Genomic DNA, 24,022 nt, shown 5'->3' with positions numbered 1-24,022 from the left:
GATGGATGGAATGATCTTGATATTTTAGTTGTCATGAATGCTTATGGAATGCAGAAAAGGAAGTATCTATTTTGGTGTATAAGTCAAATCTGGAAACCCCACCGCTGGCGCCACCATAACCTACCCAGACATTTTACAATTGTAGAGCCCAAGTTCACCCCTCCTGCTCGTTAGGCCTTTTCCGTTCCTGCTCGGTAGGCCAAGGTTCCCTCTCCTATTCAGGAGAATGAAGTAGCCACTCCTGCCTAGTAGGCCAAGGTCCCATTCCTGCCAGTGAATGAATAAGTATATGCTGTTCCTGCATTAACCACACTTTGGTAGCGAGGCAACTTCTTCAATGCACCTGATGTTGAGAATGGAGTCACTGTCACTAACACTGGCTGCAGCCGATGCTGAAGATTTGTTCCCAGCTCCATTTGGCATCTTCCCGGCTCGAAGTAAAGGTTTTTTTTAAACTTGCTTGCTTAATTTACAGCTTTGTTATTGGCGATTGGGGTGTTGTAACAAAGTTTGGGATGTTGCTGGAAGGCCTGGACACCCCAAAAATTGCGATCAACTTATATGTCAAATTTGTGATAACACCATTAAGATAAGGTTGAAAATGAGGTCGTGATGTATCTGCCGGTCAACCTATATGCCAAAAAAATACAGTATTTATGGTCTAATCATTCTGAAAATATATAAATCACAAGGCTTGGATGAAACATATCCAACTGTTAAAAGAAGCAAGGGAAGAAACTGGACATTCTGATGATGAATTTTGAATCCTCTGTGGCTACAGCTAGGGTGGTGGAGGATTGGAGGGCTACTGAAGTCACACCAATGTTAAAAAAAATGAATGGAAGGGATAAACCAACTAATAACAGGTTAATTATATGGGTCTGGGCCGTGAATCAATACAAGGATTAAATCTCTTGATCTTATCCTTGTGAATCTACTGAATGCAGACTCATCTTTGTATCAAGGTATTGGTAGAAGTAATAATGCACAGATACTTTATTCATATTAAGGACACACCCATCATGTAATGAGATATCACATCATATTCAATGGAATAGACTCAAAACAGACCTGGCAACTCAAAGCAAGATACATGGACCACCATCAGCAGTAGAAACATACACTAGTATCATCTAGAATCTCGTTTCCCAGCTTATCCCTCTATCTACCATGACTATAGAGCCAAGGTATCACTCCTGGTCCAATGAGATGAACAGAAGGGGATGCTGGAAGCAGCACAGAGCATACCTAAAATAACATGCCAACCTGCTGAAGCTGCAACATAGAACTGCGTGACTGCTAAACAGCAAAGTAAAAGAAGACAAGCTAAGTGATCCCACAACCAATGGATTAGATCAGAACTTTGAGGTCCTGCCACATCTAGAATAGACAATGTTGAACAACTAATAGAGAGAGTACGTGCCAAGGACATACACATCCTCAATGATGGCAGGGCCCAGAAATCAAGTTTAGCCAGAAGTGCCAAGTGATTCGTTCTGAGTCCCCACCATCATAGAAGGTAACTGTCAGCATGTGATATCAAGAAATGGCTGAGGTCGCTGCTGGGACTGGACAACATCCCAGCTATAGTAGTGAAGACCAGTGTTTCAGAACTAGCTGTGCTTCTGTCTTGTTATTCCAGTGTAGTAAAAGCACTGGCAGCTATTGAACAATGTGGAAAATTACTCAGCTATGTCCTATTTATAAAAAGCAGGATAAACTCGACTAATGAGCGCTCAATTATCAGTAAAGTCATCATTAGGATTGTCAATCTCACCAATGATCAACTCAATGATTTGGATTTTGGAAGGATCCTTAGTCTAAACATGGATTAAAGAGCTGAATTTGAAGGGTGAGGTGAGAGTGATGGCCCATTAAACCTTTTTGGCTAAGTAATACATCAATGAGCTCCAGTAAAACTGGGCAATGGGCTTCAAGATGAAAATACTCTAAGGATTGGTCATACCTCACACAAAAGAAGATGGCTGTGGTCAAGTTAATTTGTCTTAAAATATCTAGCTGTGAGAAGGGATTTTCTGCTGGCAGACTAACACTTAATCTCTAACATGCATACAGCTGTGCCAGGAACGATAGGATTGCAATGAGAAGAAAGATCAATTAGCTCCATGCAAGGGGAGCATGAAAGCAATGTTATGGGGTTCATTAAAGAACCTGGCAGTTGTGGGGAAGAAACTGTCTTTCAGCCTTTTGTTGCATGTGTTTACATTCTTAATCCTTCTCCTTAATGGGAGGAGGGAGAAGAGAGTGTGTCAGGGTGTCTTTCAGTATGTTGGTTGTCTTTCCTAGGCAGCAGGAACTATGTATGGAGTCCATGGAAGGGAGGCAAGTTTGGGTGATGTTCTGAGCTGCATTCAATGCTTTCTGTAGCTCCCGAACATGACCAGAACAACTTCCATTCCACACCGTGATGTTTCCAGCAAATATGCTTTCGATGGTGCAGCTGCATAAGTTGTTGAGGAATGAGGAGAAACATCCCAAAAATTCCCTAGTCTTCGGAGAAACTGGAGGAGCCCTTTCTCGACTGTCATGACAATGACGTTCTAAGGTTTATTCCTTAAAGCTTAAAGCTATCCACTCTCCTGAATTCAGCACCATTAAAATGTGGACAGGGATGTAGACTTGCCACGGCCTCCAGAAGACGATGATAATCTCCTATATCTTATTGATGTTGAGAGAGTGTTTTTTTGTTTTGGCAGCACGCCACTAGGCTTTCAATCTCTTTCCTGTATTCCAACTCATCATTATTTGATATCTAACCCACTACAGTGATGTCATCAACAAATATGGGACAATGTTCTTGGCCCAACCAAATACTTCATCAATCAAAACATTTGCAATTCCTCAGCCAAAGAAAAATTCATTCAGTCCCACACATGTAACAGTCATTAAACAAAAGTGACATTTGTGGAAAGACAGTGAGTAAAATCATATCAACCTATTTTTATCTAGTAAATAATTTGGGTCATGAATGTATTACCTCAGGTAGTTAAGGCTCATTCATTGATATGGAGGCCGTTTAATTGGTGTGTTTGTAAATACATGGATAAGTGTCAGAAAGGAAAGAATTAGCAATTAGCAGGACTGGTGTGTGAGGCAGGTGAACATGGCCAGCTGGATTGTTTTGACATAGAGCTGACATGCGCTGAAGGGTTGGAATTCCAAGATAATTTCATTTGAGCAGATAGAATACAGGATGCTTTGTCATTCTCCATGATCTATTTTACACTACTGGAAATGATAAATTTCACCAACTCATTGTTATTTTATGCTATTATATACTGTGCCATTTAAATCACAAGTATACCCTGAAATACTTGACAATTTTTTTTAAAAAGACCTGTCTCTGTTTCAATGCAAATGTTAAATAAGCATTTCATACTGCTCAAGTTAATATATCCATGGTTGAATAAGAAGATTATGGATGGAAATGGATTAAAATAAGTCTCTTTAAATAATGTGATCAAAATGAGCAAGGATGAAGAATTTGGGGAGTTTTAGGGAATAGCAACAATGAACCCAAATAATCATCTAGTGAAAGAAAATGGAATACAAGATTTATCACCTGAAATGTTGATTAAAAAGATTGTAAGAACTTTTGTAATTATATGAAAGGGACGTAAATATTATTTTAAGTATGTTTTTAGAAGCAATATCAAGAGAAATAACAGGAAATATGGTTGAGACATTAGACATTTTACAATTGCCCTCACTGCAGTAAAAACAAATGGAAGACAAAGTATTTAATATCAATAAAGAGAAAGTACTTGGTCAATGAGGAAAATTACAACCAAATAAATCTCAACTCTGGGATCTGTAGAGGAGGCTGTAGAGAATTAGAATGATCTTTCAAAATTCTTCTGTTCAGAGAATAGACCCCCAATCAATGTGAATTGCCAAGAACATCTCCTCCACAATCTCCATCAGTATCGGAACACCATTGGGTTGTATACATAGCCCCCTGCTCTACTCACTTTATACCTACAACTCCATGGCTTGGTACGACAACAAAACCATTCACAAATTTGCTGAAGATTTCACAGTAATAGGCTGTATTAAAAAGGGCAATGGGTCAGCATATAGGAGGGAGATTGAAAATTAGGCTGAATGCTTGACTAACCACAACCTCGCACTTAATGTCCCCAAAACCAAGGAGCTGATTGCAGGTTAGAATAGCTCAATGGTAGAGGCTTGAAAACCTGAGGTTGTGAGTTTGTCTCTCACTGGGGCTGCCTTTCTGTGAGGGAACTGGACAAAGTGGTGTCTCTGTCTTCCTTACAGTAGACAAAGTTAAAGAATTTCATGTATGTAACATTCTAAATGTAGTATTATGTGACAATAATGGAACCTTTATTATAAAGTCTACAATCAGACCCTTGGTTTTGGGGACATTTGGGGACTTTTAACCTTTATATCCCCAAAACCAAGGAGCTGATATCAGAATAGGTCTGTGGCGGGCATTGCATTGGCATTGGCAAATCAATGATAAGGTCAAAAGACCATGTCAGTATATTTAACTTTTGAAATAACCTCTGAAGATTGATTTACTTTTCTCATACCATTGTGACTTTTTTTCTTTGTAGATTCTTGGAGACTTAGGCTTCTAACATTAAAATCTGTTCTGACCAAGATAAAAGAAATGGAGTTGTACTACCCCCCATGATTATATTATTGGTAGGGATTTCCACCAGGTAAGAAGAGGAACTTGGGTCTTGCGCTATATGTATCGACTTGATAATGATTGCATAATATTTAATTTCATTCAATATTCAACAGAAAATGAAGCAATCTATATCTATTCCATGTAAGGTATGGACACCATTTTAAGCATGTGGTAATATGTGGCCAGTAGCATTTTGTTACACAACTGCCTGGAAATGATTATTTCTAACAAATGAAAGTCCAACCATCTTTCTTGACATTCACTGGCATTACACTTTCAGCACATAATCAACAATCGGTGTGGCAAACTGGACCCTACTGACCAGAAACTCAATGAATGAACCACATGAACACTATTGCTCCTACAGTAGATCAGAATCAGGACATCATCCTCAAGTCAGAAGCATGAATGAATAGTCTCCATTTGTTTAGGTAAGTGGACCTCCAACAACATTGAAGAAACTTGATGCTATTGAGAATAAAGCTGTCAGTTTGATTGCTACCCAATTTTTGCAAATATGCCTTCCATTAGTGCACTGTGGTTGTAATGTGTATTCTTTACAAAATGCTCTTGCATTACTCACCAAGGCAACACCAGCACTTTTCAGACCTGCAACCCTTACCAGCAAGAAGAGCAACGGTAGGAAATACAATGGAACACCAACATCTGCAGATTCCTCTCCAAGTCACATACCTCCTTGACCTGGAAAAATGTTAATGCCTTACATATACTTTGTCCTCTGCAACATCGCCACTGCATTCACAAGGGCAATAAATATTGGCTTTGCCAATGATGTCAACATCCTGAAAAATGAATATATTAGAAAATTGCACAGAACGCCTGGGACACATTGTGGAATGAACTATTCAGCACCTTCATGTGAGCATCATACTGTGTACAGCTCCTGCTTCTCTATTTTGATTGAATTGTGTTGCTTGGTGAGCTGTTGAGAGTTGGATTGTTTAGGGGATGCCCATGTTTGCAAGGGATGCCTTTTGTTTCTCACCGAACTACTGACAAATAGGGAAGTTATCCACCAGCATTTAATCAAAGCCTAGGAGTTGTAATAAATTGCTTCTAATTTATAGCATTTGCAATTCAGCTCTTTTCCTCACCTTCTAGGGATTAAAATTATAGCCTTCTTCTAGTTAGCAATGCACAATGTTCACAATAAACCCATATAGATAATGATATACAACACCCCAATCAGCTTGATCTTGAAATGTAGCAATCCTTTTCAATCCTATAAGTTCCTCAGAGCAATAAACTAGCAAACTCATCATTCATATAAGCATCAAAGTGACAGGCTTTTCTCAGAAGTTGACTTCAGCAGTTTTCTCTTGTGTCTCTGAGCTACTTAATCACGACAAGAAGTGCCAAGCACAGATATACAGGAAGCAAAATGATTAGGGCTTAAGGATGATTTATGTTTAATCAATAAGTATCAATAGAAAACTAATGTTCCATATCACTTACTTTATTTTATTCTCCATTATGTTCTATATTGCTGACTTTAATCAGTAGTATTCCATCAACTAAATTAACTGCAACAATACAGACAACCAACACCGTGATTGTATACCTGCAATTTCTTATGCGGCAAGTCTATGAATAACAACAGTTGTTTCAGGAGATTCTAAACCAACATTGAGGGTTTCCACACAAGAGGGATTTCTCACTGCTACATGTTTGTGGCTTGGCTTGAAGTGTTCACCCCTCAATCCATCTTCTGACCCATTCAATGCCAACCTGTGCATCAGCTTGAACTGTTACAATGCTCATTAGTTACCATTGATGTCATGCAGCATTCTAAAGGGTTCAAGGTTCAGTCTTGTGTATTGCGAACATGAAGAAAGTCTATTTTGGGTAGACCTCATTGTTGTTTAAGCAAGTCCCTCAGCAGAAGCAACAACAGAGGTTGTGTAATGTTAAAGGTTCAGGAAATGATTTGTTGATGTTACATTCATTGCAACAGATGGCTCAGGATGATAGGTGAGTTTTGTGATCATCTGGTCCTTTAGCTGATCATTAATATATTTTGCAATAGCTAATTGCTGCAGAGAGAGAGAGAGAGAGAGAGAGAGAGAGAGAGATGTGGTTTGAATTAAGGACTATAATTTTCTGCAGGCTTTAAAAGAGAATTGACTCTTTTAGGAGACCCTTTGTATCCTATGCACTTAAAGGCATCATCCCCTATTAGTCTGAGAAGTAAGGCTGAGCACATCGTTGCTCTGGATACTTTTCTCTCCCTCATGTTTCTCTTGCTCCTGCTGCTATCTCAGCTCCACTTCAGAGACCTCAGGGTCTATGCTGCACATATAATTGAAGACTCCATATCTACTTGGAGTACGCTGAAACTCTTGCCAAATTCTTATTACTATGATCAATCTCATCCCTCATAGCTGGATTGATCCAAGCATCAAACCTTCAGCGCTTTATATCCTGACACTGTTACTTTGGTGTCTCTTCACATAACTATATTCAGATGCTGTATTTGGAGAGCACAGTGGTATGAGTCATTGTGGAGGGAGAAGGAGCTCCTACCTCCTTGGTGATTTATACATGAGTCCATCTATCTTGGCAGTGTCATCATATGTGATGAGTGCGTCATAGACTGGTAAGAGAAATTCTCTGTTCAAGATTGGAAGAGGCTCTAGGAAGTAGTGAAGGAAGTTTGGATCAACTCCCAAACTTCCCTGCCCTCCACGGACTCCATTTACCTTACTCACTACCTAGGAAGGCCAGCCAAAATACAGAATCCCATTGTGGACAAACTCTATTCTCTCTCCTCCCATCTGGGAGTAGAATTAAGAGTATCAAAGCATGTGCCAACAGATTTAAAGTTAGTTTCCCACAGCTATCAGACTCCTAAATGAACCCTATAACATTGCTATCATGCTGCACTTGCTTGATGCTAATTGATTTTCCTTTTGATTGTAATCCTATACTGTGTAAGTCATGATCTTTACATGTTTGTATAAATGTTAAAGATAGATTCTTCAGTGAAGAGTTTTTCTCACTGTATTAGTCATTCTGCGGCAAATAAACTTCAACTTAAAAACTTAAAAATATCCTGTAGATGGACACCCTCAAGAAGAATGGATCACTTCTCCATCTCAGCAAAATAACTTTTACCATTAGGAAAATCTTTTGATGATCCATAATGACTTACAAAGTGAGTGAAAACCTTTCCTCTTCATATAAAGGTATGGGACATTAAGGGAAGCTTCATGTCAACATGAGCACCACCAAATGCTGCCTACACTCATGGGAAACTAGCCATGCTGGCAAATCATAGTCCGCAAGATGCCACATATTTCTCATTGAAATCAAAATAGATTAAATAATTACTGCATGAGGCTCTGTTTGGGTGACCTCTGATGCAGAAGTGAACAGCAAATTGAGAAAGATGGCTGAGATCTGATTGGAAAGATATTTTGATGAGGAAGCTGATGGTAAAAGTGACTGTAATGATAGTGATCATGTTTGCATTGCTAATAGCAATGACGTAAGGATCATAGTTCCTGTTTGATTATACTTGGCTGACAGCAGGAGGCTGGCATAGAACGAGAGACTGCTGTATGAGAGATCTGTAATGGAGTCTTGTAGCCTCAAGGCATGCCTCATGGGCTTCTTTCAACAATTTTAAAGTAAAGAACCTTTTCCTTCATCCATGTTTTGTCTCACTTACACAAACGAATACAAGATGAAACATGGTGTCAGAAGTGGGATGAAGGAAATTTAAAGGAAATACTTTAAAAGGAAAAATCTAAAGTCAGCAACTGATCAGTGAAAGCAAAAGTAGCTCTCCACAACTTAGCAAGAAAAAGAGAAACTAATGAAGTGGAAAAATGGAAGGATTACATCCACCAACAAAACTTCAGTTGACAGGTAATGTGACTGAAAATTGGAACAGATTCAAACAACATTTTGGATTGTATTTAGTGGCAGTCAGAGCTGATAGGAAAAGTAATAAAGTGAAAGTGTCAGTTTTCTTACATGTCGTGGGTGATGAAGCCCTGAAGGTGCGTAATAACTTCACATTTGCTGCTGAAGGAGACAAAATACAACCAGAAAAAATAATGGAACAGTTTGAGGCATAACATGATATTTGAGAGGCACAGACTTTTAATGTGAAAAGAAAACGGAACAAAGTATTGATTAGTATGTGACTGAATTGAGAAACAAGCAGAACGTGTGAAATTTGGTGGACTGACAGACTTGTTGATAAAAGACAGACTTGTTTGTGGTATTCCAGATAATAGTCTAAGGGAAAGACTGCAAAGAGAGCAATATCTAGACCTGGAAAAAGCCATAGCACTCTGTAGGGCTACAAAAACTGTAAAATTGCAGGCAAAAGAGCTGTTCATGGAAACTAGCCACAGCGTGGATGCAGTGAGCAAGAACAGACAAAAACCATTTAACAAAGAGCGCATGAAAGTGAAAAGAGAGGCATGGCCAGCAAACAAAAATGAAAGGGACAATTGAAAGCCATGTTGTTGATGCGGTACACAACACCTACCAAAAAAGTGTCCAGCATATGGTAAAAGATGCTATATGTGCAACAAGGGCAACCATTATGCCCGTTGCTCCAGGAACCAACTGCAACAAAGCAAGATTCATACTCTAGATGAAAGGGGGATACAGGAATTCTATGCAGATGTTATGACTGAAGACAAGAAAGATAAAAGAGACTGGATGTTGAGATTAAAAGTGAATGACGTATACATTACAGTTAAATTGGATACTGGAACTCAAATTAATGTAATATCACAGACTGATTTTAGAAAGATTAGACCGAGACCAAAGATGTATAGAACAAAAGTGAAGGTGACAGGATATTCAGTTACCGATATACCAATGCAAGGTCAAAGTGAAACATAAGGACAGAGAGCACATGCTAGCATTCATTGTGGTACAAAAGGATGTACAGGCCATATAAGGTTTAACAGCCTGTGAGAAACTGAACCTGGTAAAAAGAGTCCTAATTGTGGAAAGTGAAGGAGACACAGTCTATGATGAACTCATGAAAGAGTACAATGACCTATTTCAGGGTCTAGGCTGCCTTGCAAGAGAACACAAGATCAGTGTGGATATACGTGTGCCACTGATAATACATCCATGCAGAAAAGTTCCATTTGTGCTTCAAAAGCAACTTAAGGCAGAGTTGGACAGGATGGAAAGCCTGAACATGATTCATAAGATAGATGACCCAACGGAGTGGGTGTGTTTACTCGTTGTTGTGGACAAAAAGAATGGAAAGCTTCGAATTTGCCTGGATCCAAGAGATCAAGACAACAATAAAGAGAGAACACTTTAAGCTTCCGACACGTGAATAAATCATGTCACAGTTTGCAAATGCAAACTTTTTTGTCAAGTTAGATGCATCATCAGGATTTTGGCAGTTGAAATTGGATGAAGCAAGTTCAAGACTGTGCACGTTCAATAGTCCATTGGGCAGATACAGATTCCTAAGGATATCATTTGGAATTGCCTCAGCTCCTGAAATGTATCACAAAACCATCCATACGGTCTATGAGCAGCTGGATGGAGTTGATACCTCAATGGATGACATCATAGTATGGGGAACCACGAGAATGGAGCATGATGGGAGACTAAGGAAAGTGCTGGAAGCAACAAGGAAAGCAAACTTGAAGCTGTGAAATGCCAGCTCGAGATGACAGAACTAACATTTGTAGGAGATATTATTAGCAGTGAAGGCAATAGACCAGATCCCATAAAAGTGTCCGCCATTGGGAACATGCCAAGGTCACAGTGCCAAAAGGACATACAAAGGTTTATGGAATGGTGAACTATATGGGTAAATTCATATCCAACCTCTCAGAAAAGATGGCTCCATTGAGAAGATGAACAGAAAAGAACATTGAATGAGAGTGGGATCATGACCATGAAAAGTCATGGAGGGAACTAAAGAAACTGCTCACAGAGGAACTAGTTCTGAGGCTTTACGACCCAGTGAGACCCATCAAGATATCATCAAATGCATCACATAGTGGGGTCAGTGCAGTTCTTCTTCAAAAATATGATGACTGGCAACCCAATGTGTATGCATCACGCTCAATGACAGACGCGGAGATGTGATACCTTCAAATTGAAAAGGAGCTGCTCAGGATCATGTACGCTTGTGAAAGATTTCATTAATCAGTGTAGAGACTGACCATAAGCCCTCGATTGCATTTTTCCAAAAGCCATTAAATGAATGTCCACTGAGTATACAAAGAATGATGATTAGGCTCCAACACTATACATTCTGCGTAAGGTCATTTTCACATCAGACACCTTGTCTGGAGCTGTTGACATGAGAGACCAGGCAAACACCAAAATGGATGAAGACATGAATGCCTTCATGGACATGATCACAAGTGCAGTGCCCATATCAGAGGCAAAAATAAAAGATGAAACATTGAGACAACTGAGAAAAAACATCCTGGATGGATGGCCCAAAATGAAACAGGACTGCTCACATGACATTTCGGAGTACTGGAACTGCAGGGGCGGAACTGTCAGTGGTTGAAGACATCATCTACAAAGGAAGCAAAATCCTTATCCCAAAGAGACTGAGAAAAAAGATGCTAAAAATGATCCATAGAGGACATCTCAGAATCGAAAAGGGTAAGAAATGAGCACGAGAGGTGATGTACTGGCCAAGTATCAACATTGTTATAACAAATCTTATAACAATATGCTGGAAATATCAAGCAAGCAATCCTACAGAACCATTAAAGCCACACTCAGCACCATATAGACCTTACCAGAAGGTAGGTGCTGACCTATTTATATGTCAAGGGAAGGATTATCTTGTAGTCACAGACTTTTATTCCCTATATCCAGAGGTGTGTAATCTTAACACCACCACTGAAGATGCTGTAATAGCAGGTATGAAAGCTATAATCTCCAGACATGGCATGGAAAGCAAGGTCTTCACAGACAATGGACCCCAGTTTTGCAATTTAAAGTTTGCCAAAGAATGGAATTTTGGACACACCTCATCAAGTCCTCATTTTCCACAGTCCAATGGTCTAGTAGAAAAATCAGTACAGAGAGTGAAAAGACTGATGAACAAGGCAAAAGATAGTGGAACGGACTTCTACCAGAGCATGCTAGTATACCACACATTGCCGCTCAAGTGTGGTATGTCACCAGCACAACTCTTTATGGGACATAGGCTTAGATCAAACCATTGAGGAAATTCAAAGAACAACAGATAGAAAAGCAAAAGTATTACTTTGACAGAGGAACAAAAAATCTACCGGAACTCCACACTGGTGACTTAGTAAGGCTAAAAGACAAAACAAACTTATGGACTCAGAAGGGAACTGTCCTTAGTGATGTCCAACCAAGATAATACACCATTCAGACAGATGAAGGTGCTGTTCTGCAAAGAAATCGTCGAGATCTTCAAGTGGGACCAGCTACAGTAGGTGGAAAGACGGATACTGTTGAACAACCTGAATGCACATCTGAGAAGACATCATCTGAGGCAACAACTCAGATTCACGGACAATCAATCAGGGGATTGTCAAGACACGTGAAGCCTCCTAAGAGACTCATTGAGCAAATTTAAAGACTCCTATTATAGAATGAAGTCGTGCTATCTTATTCGCTCTTCAAGTTTTAGTATATGTAAACAAGTTTAAAAAATGTAAGTTCTTGGTGTGAAAGTTAAAATTGCAGTTATACAAAGAAAAGATGTTAGTTAAAAGTAAGCTACTTTTGTTTTAAGAATGGGAGATGGGGTAAGGACAGTGATTATTTTGCATTGCTACTAGTAATGTTTTAAGGATCATATTCCCGTTTGATTATACTTGGCTGCCAGCAGGAGGCTCACACAGATAGAGGAGCTGTTCTATGAGTAATCTGTAATGGAGGTCGGCATGCCTCATGGTGGGTGCTTACAACTTTAAAGTAAAGAACCTGTTCCTTCATCCATGTGTTACTCTGATGACTTTCAGTTGTATAAAACCTTGAGGGGATCTGTTGGTTCCAGGAACAGAGAAGCCATAATTCACACACACAAATACAAGATGAATCAGTGACCTTGACTTTCAAAGGGAAAGCAGCTCAGGCATGAGAACTTGGTTGAGGTCTTCCTGTGGATTGGCTTATATCTCAATGAATACTTGAATTTGCAAATGCTGTAAATTGTTCATCCAAGAGGAAGAAAGAGGATGTGGTATCTCTGAACCTATCCGGGAGTAGATGGGCATATCTGTGTCTTCTGGTCTCTAAATCCATATAAATATTTTCAGGAAAGGTTTGCTACCTGTTGTATCACTGTGACACTAATTAACTGATCATCTCAGCAGCTTTATGCTGCAGGAAGCACTCACAATTAGTTTGAGCATACTGTATGGAAGATGTCGGAACAGCCTGAGGCTGCCTTTTCAGTTCACCCAATGTCAGCAGATTACCTCTTTAAAAGTGAAAAATATGACACGTCAGCGGGATGTTCTTCGACTTCAAGCAATGCAAGTCTGAAGGTTGTGGTGTGGAGAATTGCTTTATGGTTAATGACAGTGTGAATAGTGACATTAACAGTCTGTCCGATACCAGGAAGTGTCTGATCACGAGAGTCAATCACAGTTGAAAATATCCAGTCCATTTTTGTGACCTCACCCAGAAAATTCTGATGGCTTGGTCTTAAAGGAGTGGGACAGAGTTTTGATTGCATAGCTTTGAAAAAAAAGAGCATCGATCTATTTTCTATACAATAGAATTAAATTGGTTTTGCCGCACAAAACAATCCATTTCATACAAACAGCTGTACCCTCTGCTGTTGTTCCAGATGACTCTCTTCCCTGCTTATGTCAATATTCAAAGTATGAAAAGAAATATTGATAGAAACTTTTGGCTATTTAACAATTAATATTCAGTACTTCTATCATTCTACTAGCTGTAAAATAAACATCCATTACACTGTATCTTCAGTGGCTGTTTAGTGCACCATTCATTGATACTGATGTCTTTTGTTACGAGTCCAGAGGACCCCAAAACCTAGTAGCAATAGATATGCACCATGACAAAGGGTTACTTAAACCAAAGTTGCTTTTAATTATCTTTGAACATGAAAATAGAATCAAACTTGAACTTATCTCTATTGATTCACTTAACCTACTTAACCCCCTTCTAATGCAGGTGTGTGTAAGTTCAGCAGAGTTCTTTGGTTCACAGTCCAATCTCACTGGTTGCAGGCAATTCTTGTACTGTGCATAGAAGTTAACATTAATAAAGTTCGCCAAGAGTTGGTGCTTAACAGTTAAATGATTGCCACTCAGAAGAGTTCTTGTTGGTTTTCAGAGAGAGAGTTTTTCTTATTCCAGGACATCCACATCTTGTCCCTTTTAGGGTTCTCCAGATGATAACCTCTTTCTTTCAGGACACTACAGAGTTCCAACTATTCCAAGGTGAAAACCAGACAGCCAGTCCTCTCCTTTGACCAGGCTGTCTTCCAAAGTTTGCCAGTTTGGCCCTCTGGAACCAATGTCTGTCTCTCCTCTCTCTCTGTCTCTCACTCCCTCCTCTCTGAGAGCAGAGCCTGCTTTTATCTCCTCTCTGCCTGCAAAGATCATATGACCTTCCAGACAGTAAATGCTTTTTTCCAGTCAAAGCTTCTACTGCCTATTGTTACATTTGTTGCCTTTTTCAAATAACAGTCCACCATGAGTCTGAGTCTCTTGCAAAAGCTCCTGCAAAAATTCTGTGTTTTAAAGTGTGTGTGTGACCTGCTCGAACAAACCTTTCCCAATTTATCTCCCAAATACATCTATATACTCTGTCACACTTTCTTCCTCTTTTACCATTTTCCTGAACTTTGAAGGAGACAGAAGACAACATCCAGCAAAACTATAACCAGGTCAGAGTGCTCCGATTGTTTAGTCATAGGACTCCTTGACTTGCTGTGGGAGTAATATTATTATTCTGAGGACATCTTTGCCATTCCTTTCAAAATGATAAAGAGATTCATTTGGATTTTATTGTTGGTGGTGAAAGGATGGTGCTCGATTGTAACCTTGAAGAAAGCTTTTCATAAATATTTTATTGGCTTGATTTCCAATACTCTGATGACTTTCAGTTGTATAAAACCTTGAGGGGATCTGTTGGTTCCAGGAACAGAGAAGCCATAATTCAGACAGAGCTGTTAATCAATGTAAAGTATCTCAGAATCCACAAACAAGGGGAAAAAAAGTTTAGGGTCTGTTCTGGTAAACTTGTACCTTTCACTTTGTTCATTTTAGATTGGTCACAGTGTTTGAGCTACCGAAAGAAAACAGAGTCACACGCTAAGAGCATTTCAGTTTATACAAGTCATTATTACAAAATCTTAAGCTGATTTCAAACTACAATATGCAAGCCCTTCCCAATTATACTTATCAACGTCTGGACTGGTCCCAACTGCCGAAGCGAGGCAATGACCGCAAACTTGTAGTAGGTTGTCGGGGTGCCGGTAGCAGTTTCTCCACCTCCCCCGACTGGGATGTTGGTTGGACTCTAGAAGTTCTTCTTGCCGAGAGACGTTTCCACCCCTCAGAGAGGCTGAAACTTCAGCAGCGGGACCATGGCTTGTATTACCCAAAAATTGCTAACTCATAGTTTATCACTTTGAATAAATGGTTACTTATCTTCAAGGTCTCGCCTGACAGTCTGCGACCAACAAACCTATCAAGCAGGAAGATTAATCAGATAACTGCATCTCTGGGCCCCATGGTGTAAATTAGATTATGTCTGCTGATTCATGATTCATACATTATTCTCAAAGTAGGTTACTGATACTCAGCCTTGCATAAGCAAAAGCAGGGTCTAAATCCTCCATTACAGGGTCAGGTTATGCTCAGTCGAAATCACAGAATCATACATTCCCAGCTGAGGCCACTCAACCTATAAACTTTGAGGAGGCTGTTCATATGGAGCCACCCACAATCTCCCCTACCCTAACAAGTACTGCCACACAGCTTTGTATCATCACTAGACCTGGATAATTGTTTTTTAAATGTTTAAAATTTAGACATACAGCACAGTAACAGGCCATTTCAGCCCATGAGTCCATGCTGCCCAATTATTAACATTAGTCCCCTCATCTCAGTTACTGATATAGATTGTGAAAACCTAGTGTCCCAGGACTGACCCTTGTGGTACTCCGTTTGTCACAACCTCCCAACTAGATTATTCCGGCCTGCTTATTCCTATTTTTTTTCCTGTTCATTGACCAATCCAATGTACTCTAATTTTGTTTCCTAACCTGTACAAACACTTATTAAAAGCTTCCTGTATATCTAAGTACACCCCATCCACTGGGCCACCCTTATCTCTTCTGCTGGTTGAAATCTTAAAAGCTCCATAGATTTGTCAGACTTCGATCTTTCTTTCATAACTCTTGACTCTTCCTCATCTCATACACAATAGGATGGACTTTGAACTATAGAGTGGAGCATGTAAAGAACTACAACAGGCAAATCCCAGAGAAGGGTGTATTAAAGGATGTGAGACAGAAGCCTAAGCAGGACGTAAGTTGGTGGTCCTATCACCATAGGGTGGTTCAAGGGATGAAAGTCCATTTGAAATGCTGCATAACCAATACCACGTGACCATAAATTCTGAATATCTTTAGTATAAGGGATTTAGTACTATGTGCAGGTCTAGTCTCTATACTTGAAGAAGGATATACTGGCCTTGGAGGCAGTCCAGAGGAGGTTCACCAGGTTGATCCTGGAGATGAGGGGGTTGACCTATGAGGAGGTCTGGGATTCTACTCACTTGAATTCAGAAAAATGAGATGAGATCTTATAGAAACATGTAAAATTATGAAAGGGATAGATAAGATAGAGGTAGGAAAATTGTTTTCACTGGTAGGTGAGACAGAACTAGGGGACACAGCCTCAAGATTCAGGGGAGTAGATTTAAGATGGAGATGAGGAAAAACTGTTTTTCCCAGAGTGTCGTGAATCTGTGGAATTCTCTGCCCAGGGAAGTTGTTGAGGCTACTTCATTAAAGATATTTAAGATTCAGTTAGTTATATTTTTACACAAAAAAGGAATTAAGGGATACGGGGTAAAGGCAAGTAGGTGGAGTTAAGTCAATTATCAGATGAGCCATGATCTTTTTGAATGGCGGAGCAGGCCTGGCAGACTGGATGGTCTACACCTGCTCCTATTTCTTTTGTTCTTATGTTCCTTTAATTTTTAGTGTGTGCAAAAATCTTATGATTTGCAAATGCTTTTTCTGTGACAAAAGTATGCGTACATTGAATGCTTGTGCAAATGTAAACTTGAAATTGTTTCAAGATAATTTTGGCACAGCCTATCTCTCATGGCTAATAAAACTGTATTGGCATGTTTTACTATGTATTATTGCAAATATGATTGCATTCTAAACCAAAAGATTATTTTCACTAACTAAGCTTTTGTGTGCAGATTCATTTCCTTTGTGCACTGGTTGCAAAACTGCCCATGCACAGAGTTTCGAGGGAACAGTGCTCAGGGATATCAAGAGTGGGAATTTCTTCAATCTCCACTGGGTGCATTATGTTGCAGGAATGCTTATGTTATGGAAGATAAAATGCCAGCAGAAACATAACAGCTCTCAGAGATTTCCTGACCACAGTGTAAATTCCACACCTGTCAGCCTTAAGATCAGAATAAAACTTTCTCCATTATCTTTCAAACATATCTTCCACAGTGCAATTTACATATTCCTGAATCTGAAGCTCTGTTTTGTTGAGATTTTCAGTGTAATTTCAGAATGCAAATTATTACTGAAGAGCTGGTTAAGCTGGGCTCAATTTTGCTTGGCTAATAAAAATAGATATGCCATTAGTGTACTTAATGTATTGTGCAAAGCAATCTGCTGCTTAATCAGCTGTCCCAGAGTTTGATACATGGAGGCCACAAATAAATTGTCAGATTGCACATAAAATCAAAAATATGCACAGCTAAACATCTGTGTGGAATCATCAGATACTCCGCCTTGCTCTTCGGTGAACTTCACACGAATCACTGAATCACATCATATAGAGGGCAACTCGCATATTAATTTTGAAGAGGAGGAGTATAAAGGCCACGCAAGGACTGCAGGTATAGACAGAAATCAAAGGTTTGTATGTGATGGAACTTTTCTCAGTATTTATTTTAGTGCAAGGAGTATTGTTAGAAAGGATGATGAGCTTAGGGCATGGATTGACATGTGGGATTACATTATTGCTATTAGTGAGACTTTGTTGCAGGAGGGGCAGGACTGGCATCTTAATGTTTTGGGGTTCTGTTGCTTCAGACATGATAGAGGGGGAAGGATGAAAGGGGAGGGAAACTATCTCAGTTGTGCAAAGTCAGGACAGCCAGGAGGGTTTGTCTACAGAGGCCACATGGGTGGAGTTAAGGAACGGGAAAGATGTGACCACACTGATGGGGTTGTATTATATACCGTCCAATAGTCAGACAAAATTGGAGGAGCAAATCTGTGGAGAGATAGCAGACTAATGTAAGAAGCAGAAAGGTGTGATAGTGGGAGATTTTAACTTGCCAAATATTGACTGTGAAAGGACTGGATGGCTTGGAGTTTGTGAAATGTGTTCAGGAAAGAAATGTTGGGATTCTAAATTTGGAGGAAAGCAAATTTTGTGAAAATGAGGAAGGGTCTAGGAAGAGTGGATTGGGATATGTTGTTTTCTGGCAAGGGTGTGTTAATTAAGGAGAAGGCCTTCAAAGACAAAATTTTGAGAGTGCAGAGTTTGCATGTTCCTGTCAGGATTAAAGGCAAAGTTAACAGGCATTGGGAACCCTGGTTTTCAAGGGTTGATGTGGTTAAGAAGAAGAGGGAGGAGTATTAGCAGGTATAGGCAACAAGGAGTTAATGAGGTATTTGAAGAGTACAGAAAATGCAAGATCAGAATGGTCCCCTAGAGGATCAGAGTGCTCGACTATGTGTGGAGCCTCAAGTAACGGAGATCTTGAACAGTTTTTTTTGCATCAATATTTACTCAGGAAACTGGCATAGTGTATAAGGAAGGAAGGGTAACAAATAGAAGTGTCATGGAACAGATGTGGATTAAGGAGGTGGAACTCCTTGCTGCCTTACAGTGAATAACTGTAGAGAAATCCCCCGGGCCAGATATAATATTCCCTAGGATCATGAGGGAGACTAGTCTAGAAATTGCAGGGGCCTTGGCAGATATATTCAAAATGTCCTTAGCCATGGGTGAGTTGCCAGAGGATTGGGGGGAGGCTTATGCTATTATGTTGTTTAAAAAAGTCTCCAAAAATAAACCAGGTAATTATAGGCTGGTGAGCCTGATGTCAGTAGTACATAAATTATTGAAAGGAGTTCTGAGATATAGAGTATATATGTATTTGGAAAGCCAAAGGGTGATTAAGGACAGTCAGCATGGCTTTGTGCATAGTAGGTCATGTTAAATGAATCTTGTAGAGTTTTTCAAGGAGGTTACCAAGAAGGTAGATAAAGGAAAGGCAGTGGATGTTGTCTACATGGACTTTAGTAAGGCCTTTGACAAGGTCCCACATGGGAGGTTAGTTCAGAAGGTGAAGACACTAGGCATCCATGGAGAGGTTGTAAATTGGATTCAAAATTAGCTGTGTGGGAGAAAACTGAGAGTGGTAGTGGATGGTTGCTTCTCAGATTGGAAGTCTATGACTACTTGTGCTTCAGGGATCTGTGTTGGGACCATTGTCGTTTGTTGCCTATAATCAATGATCTGGATGATAATGTGGAAAATTGGATCAGTAAGTTTGCTGATGACACAAAGATAGGAGGCGATGTGGACAGCGAGGACGATTTTCAAAGCTTGCAGAGGGATCCAGACTAACTAGGAGAATGGGCCAAAAAATGGCAGATGGAGTTTAATGTAGACAGGTGTGAGGTGATGCAGATCTAGTTGATAATATTTTTCAATTGAATTCTTTTCAGAAAGGATTAATTGGAATTACATATGACAGATTATTGAAATTACATCCAGTACTTCACAATAAGATTAAAAAGGCTTGGGAATTGAAACTTGCAAGTGCCTTATTGGAAGATCTATGGGACAAGATTCTTAAACTGGTGAATACATCTTCAATATGTGTCTGGCATTCATTAATCCAATTCAGAGTAATGCATCATATTCACATGTCCAAAGATAAAATGGCTTGTATCTTTTCTAATATTAACTCTAATTGTGACAGATGCAAATCTGATATTGCTACATTGACACATATGTTTTGTTCTTGTCTATCCTTAGAAATCTATTGGAAATAAATGTTTAATATGCTTTCAACTGTATTTCAGGTGGAGCCACGACCCAATCCAAAAACTGATCTTTATGGGGTTATTGAACCGGACATAGGGAGTTTTTCCTGTAGCTGCGCAATGGATTGTGACCTTCTCTACATTGTTGGCAAGAAGAACATTTTATTCAAATGGAAAGACTCTAGACCTCCAGCAGCATTTCAATGGTTCTCTCATTTTATGTCCTTTTTAAAATTAAATATCATGTATTTGATTCATTGGTGAAATTTGAAGATACATGGTGACCTTTAATGTCTTATTTTAATTTGATATAAATGATTTTTAATGTGATTAAATGTACTCACTCTGCCAAATGAGATATAGACTAATCTTTGTTTTTTGATTCATGGTGTGAATCAAAAGCTACAAAATATATGTAACTCTCAGGATAAGCTGCTCAATATTTTTTGGTCAGTTTTCTTTTTTAAATAGAGTATGTTAAGTGCATATATTTTTGATGTCTTTTCTGCTTTACCCAGTGCAGTGGAGGGGGGACTGAGTTTATACTTTGATGTAATATTTTGGAGATATTTTTGGGAGATAAATTGGTAAAATTAGAGTAGGTTACATACATACACACATTTTAAAACAGATCTTATTTGAAATACTGAAGAATTCATATTCAGTGACTTTAGAGAAACTATGGAGAATGCTATGCACAGTTCACAAGTAGGTGCTAATTGAAATGATGTCATGAAATAAATGGACTGGAGACAGGTCGTCTGTGTTGAACATTTTTACTAGACCTGACCTTACTGCAAAGTGTTCACTCAAAGGTCATTTGATAGGTTTGTTTACCTAAAACAACAGATGGGAGCAGAAGACGGACTCCTATTTTTTGCTGGAGAAGGAGAGGTTTTGGCAAAAGGGAGAGAGAGAGAGAGAGAGAGAGAGAGAGAGAGAGAGAGAGAGAGAGAGAGAGAGAGAGAGAGAGAGAGAGAGAGAGAGAGAGAGAGAAATGTGGCTGGAAGTTGGAATCTGAGATAGAGAGAGAGTCACAGCTGAAACAAGCAGGAGAAGCTTGTTGGAACTGAAACAAAAACTCCAGAGCGGTAGATGGCTGGAAGTGCTATCTGTCTGATGTTTCTCTTGGAATAAGGCGAACAGAAAGTAACTCTGTGGTAGCCTGAAAGAAAGAGGTTATCATCTAGAGAACCCTGATGGGGCAAGTTTCATAAGTAAGACATTGAGGTGACTAATGGTTGTACCTCAGTTGTGGAAATCCTGGAACAGCAAATCTCTCTCTGCAAACCTACAAAGAGCCTTCCTGAGTGGTAAACATTTACCTTTCATGCCCAAAGCCTGGGGAACTTTATACATGTTAAATTCTGCACACAGTATAAGAATTGCCTGCAACCAGAGAACTTGGAAGGATTTGAAGTGAGATTGAACTGTGAACCAAAGAACTTTTCTTAAATTCACACACACATTACATACATGTATGCTTAGAATTAGAAGGGGGTTAAGTTGGGTTAGTTAAGTTAATAGAGATAAGTTAAAATTTGATTCTGTTTTTATGTTTAAAGATAATTAAAAACAACTTTTATTTAAGTAACCATTTGTCGTGGTGAATATCTATTGCTGCTGAGTTTTGGGGTCCGTTGGAGTTGTAATAATACTATTTGAAGTTTTATCTTGGTATGCATACAGATGTGATATTGTATTTTCAGTTTTGTTCCCTTTTCTTCATTGTACTGTATTTATTATAAATAAAAAAGATTGAAAAAGAAGTGTAAAGTGATGCATTTTGGAAGGGCAACACCAAGGTAAGACATATGCAGTAAATGGCAGGGCACTGAGGAGTGCAGAGGAGCAAAGAGATCAGGGGATACAGATACATTGTTCCCTCAAGGTGGCATCACAGGTGGAGAAAGCTTTGGCTTTCTTAGCCTTTATAAATCAAAGTATTGAGTATAGGAGTTGGGATGTTATGTTGAAGTTGTTTAGGACTCTGAAGACCAAATTTGGAATATTATGTGCAGTTTTGTCGCCTAACTACAGGAAGGATACAAATAAGATTGAAAGAGTACAGAGAAGATTTACTAGGATGTTGCTGGGTCTTCAGGAGTTAAGTTACAGGGAAAGATTAAATGGGTTTGGACTTTATTTTTTGGAGTGAAGAAGAATCAGGGGAGATTTGAAAGATGTTTACAAGATTATGTGAGGAATAAACAGAGTGGATATAAGTAGGTTTTTTCCACTTAAATTGGGGGAGATAAATTTGAGAGGTCATAGTTTTAAGCTGAAAGGGGAAAGGTTTAGGGGGAATATTGAGGGAAAGTTCTTCACTTAGAGAGTGGTGGGAAATGTGGAATGGCTGTCATCTGATGTATCAATCTTGAGTTTTTAGATTGGATAGATACATGGATAGGATTGGTCTATAGGGTTTTGGAGTGGGAGCAAGTTAGTGGGACTAGCAGAATAGTGGTCGGCACAGAATAGAAGGGCCAAATGGCCTGTTTCCTGTGTTGTAGCATTCTATGCTTCTAAATTATTTAACTGGAATCATAGAGTCATGCAGCATAGAAACAGGCCCTTTGGCCCATCAAGCCCAAGTTGACTATCAAGCACCATTTTTGCATCAACCGTTGACTAATCCCATTTTATTCCCCTTACATTTTGATCTACTTTCCCCAGACTGTACATTCTAGGGGAAAGTGACAGAGGCCAATTAACCAACTAACCAGCATGCTTTTAAGATGTGAGAAAAAAACTGAAGCACAGAAGGAAATTCAGGAAGTCAGAAGAAGAACATGCAAACTCCACACAGACTGTATCTGAGGTCAGAATTGAACCTAGATCTCTGGAGATGTGCAACAGGGGCTCTACTAGGTGTGCCACTGTGTTATTCACTTTGTTCTGTTTCCAGGGGCTTTTCCTATATCCCAAGAAATTTAATTACGCCACAAAAACATTAGAAATGGGAGCAGGAGTCGGTCATCTATTTAATAAGATTATGGCTGATCTGGTAATAGACTCAGTTCCATCTTCTTGCTTTTTCCCCTTTACTTAATTATCCTGCAATACTAAATTCCAACTCTGCCTTAAATATATTTAATGAGGCAACGTCTTTGTTTTCTCAGGCAGAGAATTCCACAGATACACTACTCTCTAGGCAATGCAGTTCCTTCTCATATCCATCCCAAATATACTCCCTCAAATCTTGAGGTCATGCTCCCAAGTTCTAGTCTCATCTATCAATGGAAATGTATGCCTCCTTTCATCAACTCCCTCATCTCTGGAATCAATCTGGTGAACCTCCTCTGCACCACCTTCAAAGCCAGTATATAATTTCTCAAGTAAGGAGACCAGAACCGCACACAGTACTTCCGTTGCAGCCCCACTTTTACCCTGTATAGTTGCTCCCTGCTCTTAAACTCAAATCCCTCTCGCAATGTCAACATTTCATTTGCTTCCTTGATTTTCTATTGCACCTGCAAACCAATCTTTTGCAATTCATGTTCAAGCACTCTCAAATCCCTTTGCATGCTGCAATCTTTCATTAGTGAAATAATAATCTGATCTACTATATTTTCTTTCCAAAGTTGGTGATCTCGCATTTACCAACAATGTTTCCCCTATGTCAGAATGTTGCCCATTCACTTCATCTATACTTCTCTGTGGATCACTCCACAATCTCTGCACAATTTGCTTTTTGACTCAATTGGGAGTCGTTAGCAAACTTATATACGTTGCATTCTGTCACTCTTCAAAATTATTAATGTGTATAGTGAACAGTTGTGGGCTCAGCCCTGACCCCTGTAACACTCCCCCCACTATCGATTGCCAACCAGAGAAACATCCATTTATTCCAAGTCTCTGCCTCTGTCAGTTAACAAATGCTCTATCCAACCTTTTTCTCAACCTTTTCTTTCCACTCACATACCACTTTAAGTAATCCCTATGGCATTGGTGCTCAGTGATTACTAAGGGATTACTTAAGGTGATATGTGAATGGGAAGGAGAAGTTGAGAATCACTGCTCTAGACCCAATTGTTACTGAAATATTTTGCTTGAGAAAAATTGTCATTGGCCCATTTCCTTTG

At 39.3% G+C, this 24,022-nt stretch overlaps 1 long non-coding RNA gene across 2 annotated transcripts; it reads left to right on the top strand.

Annotated features, from left to right (window-relative positions):
* Positions 1-4,412: 4,412 nt before the first annotated feature.
* On the top strand, positions 4,413-20,369 carry LOC138756185 (uncharacterized). 2 transcript variants are annotated; one of them, XR_011352837.1, is made up of 4 exons: positions 4,413-4,464; positions 4,602-4,709; positions 4,962-5,112; positions 19,977-20,369. It is a non-coding gene; the product is annotated as an uncharacterized lncRNA (long non-coding RNA). The 2 variants fall into 2 exon arrangements; XR_011352836.1 differs by having other exon boundaries at positions 4,419-4,508.
* Positions 20,370-24,022: the final 3,653 nt, after the last annotated feature.

Source organism: Narcine bancroftii, chromosome 3 (assembly GCF_036971445.1).
Source record: "Narcine bancroftii isolate sNarBan1 chromosome 3, sNarBan1.hap1, whole genome shotgun sequence".
NCBI classification, from domain to species: Eukaryota; Metazoa; Chordata; class Chondrichthyes; order Torpediniformes; family Narcinidae; genus Narcine; species Narcine bancroftii.
The sequence above is the reverse complement of the archived record's forward strand: the minus strand, read 5'-3'. Positions and strand labels throughout refer to the sequence as shown.